This window comes from Grammomys surdaster, unplaced genomic scaffold, assembly GCF_004785775.1.
Source record: "Grammomys surdaster isolate TR1022 unplaced genomic scaffold, NIH_TR_1.0 125852, whole genome shotgun sequence".
Taxonomy (NCBI): domain Eukaryota; kingdom Metazoa; phylum Chordata; class Mammalia; order Rodentia; family Muridae; genus Grammomys; species Grammomys surdaster.
This window is the reverse complement of record NW_021620678.1, coordinates 2795874-2798377: the sequence shown is the minus strand read 5'-3', so window position 1 is coordinate 2798377 and position 2504 is coordinate 2795874.

Here is a 2504-nt window from a genome sequence, read left to right as displayed (position 1 = left end):
CGTTTGTTTGTGAGACAGAGTCTCACTAAGCCTAATTGATCTGATTCTGAAACTCATGGCAATCCTGCCTCAGGTTGCCAGCTGCTGCAAATACAGGCATCATGAGTACCATGCCTAGTTTGACCTGAAACTCCTGACCCTTCTATTTGAGCCTCCTGCAAATTAGGAATATAGGCCTGTGCCACCACAGCACTCTTAAATAACCCAAGACAGTTCACGATAGTCAACCTCTACCTAGAGCAGATAAATTTCAAATTTTAAGTCTTTAATTTGCTGGCCGGGCAGTGGTGGCTCATGCCTTTAATTCCAGCACTTGGGAGGCAGAGGCAGGTGGATTTCTGAGTTCGAGGCCAGCCTGGTCTACAGAGTGAGTCCCAGGACAGCCAGGGCTACACAGAGAAACCCCGTCTTGAAAAAAAAAAAAATCGAGAAAGTCTTTAATTTGCTGGCTCCAGTGAGAAATAATTGCATAGGAATCAGGAATGGAGCCAAAGGAGCTGAGAACTGGGAAAAGTGACTGGTTCCCAGTACTACCACTAACCTTTAATCTGAGCCTATATCCTATATGGAAGTAGTTCCGGGAAATGTATATTCTGAGGACCTGGGGTTCCTGGCACATTCCAGGAATTCCAGCTCCTGGGGAGGCAGAGGCTGTGTACCACCATGCCTGGTTTAATGGTTTGTTTGGGTTTTTTGTTTGTATGTTTGTTTAGAAGGATGTCCCTATGTGCAGGGCAGTGGTGGCACACGCCTTTAATCCCAGCACTTGGGAGGCAGAGGCAGGCGAATTTCTGAGTTCGAGAGTTCGAGGCTAGCCTGGTCTACAGAGTGAGTTTCAGGACAGCCAGAGCTACACAGAGAAACCCTGTCTCGAAAAACCAAACCAAAAAAAATAAAAAATAAAAAAGGATGTCCCTATGTAGCCTAGGCTCCCCTTCAACTCATGATCCTTAACCTCTCAAGTACTGGGAATATCTAGGTTTTTGTCACTGTTGAAAAAGAAGATTCTCATTGTTGCACAAGAAAACACAAGAAAGTAACCTGGCAAGGCAATTTCTTTTCAGAAAAAAGGGCGTAACTACCCCCCCCTTGCCTCCCATCAGGCACAAGGCTGTGCAACAGTTTCACTTAGTTTGTTTGTTTGTTTGTTTCTTTGTTTTGAGACAAGGTATCTTTGTATGGCCCTGGCTGGCCTGGAACTCACAGAGATCTACCTGCCTCTAGCTCCCCGAGTGTTGGGATTAAAGATGTGCACCACCACCACCTGGCTTCACTTAGTTTTTATTATAAGACAAGAGGAAACTCTCATCCCATTGGTAGGAGCTTGACCTCACAATCTTTCCCAGTTAGCTATCAATGTGAAGGAGAAGATGGCCATAGTTCATGTGTTAGACAAAGAGGCACATTGAAAGATAGGGGAGCATTTGGTCATTGGCAGGCTATCTATCTATCATAGGAAAGAAAGCTTTTCACACACACTCACACATATATACATACGTAGGTGTAGATATATCCATATGTACATTTTTGAGACAGGGTGTCTCTATGTAGCCATTGTCCTGAAAGTCCTTTCGTAGACAAGGAGACAAGTCTAGTTCTGTTTTTGTTGTTGTTGTTGGTGGTGGTGGTGTGTGTGTTTTTTTTTTCAAGACAGGGTTTCTCTGTGTAGCCCTGACTGTCCTGGAACTCACTCTGTAGACCAGGCTGGCCTCGAACTCAGAAATCCACCTGCCTCTGCCTCCCAAATGCTGGGATTAAAGGCATGCCCCAACACTGCCTGGCTGACAAATCTAGTTCTGAATTCACAAAGATCTGTTTATCTCTGACTCCCTAAATATGAGATGAAGGCATATACCACCGTGCCCAGCTTCACACCACTATATTTGACAGTGAGAGCTTTTCAGAAAAGAGTGGCTGGGTGGTTCATTCTATAATCCCAGAATTTATCAGGCTGAGGCAAGTGAATTGCCACAAATTTGAAGCTAGTCTGGGCCACACATTGAGACTCTTCTCAAGAATCAAATAACCTGGGAAGGGCATGGTTGCATAGGTCACTAATCCTAGCACACAGGTGGCAGAGGCAGACAGATCTCTGAGTTCGAAGCCAGCCTGGTTTCCATATGGAACTCCAGGCCAACCAGGGCTATATAGAGAGAACCTATCTCAAAACAAAACAAAATAATGAACAACAATAAAAACAAAATCGCCTCCCACAGGTGCAGGCTTCAGAAGATATCCTTCAATATCTTCACCATTGTGTCACTGACACATTAACATAGAAAAACTCTACCCAGCATTGAGATAATTAATATCAATATACTACTGACATTTGTTGGAATAATGACTCCCAAAAGATTTCTAAATCCTGAGATTCAGATGGTACATGTCTGTAATCCCAGCCCTTGGAATACCTTCCAGAAGCAGTGCTACTTCTAACAAGCCTAGGCAATATAGACAGTCCAACTCCAAAAGAAAAAAATATACCAATGCCCTAACCACCCACA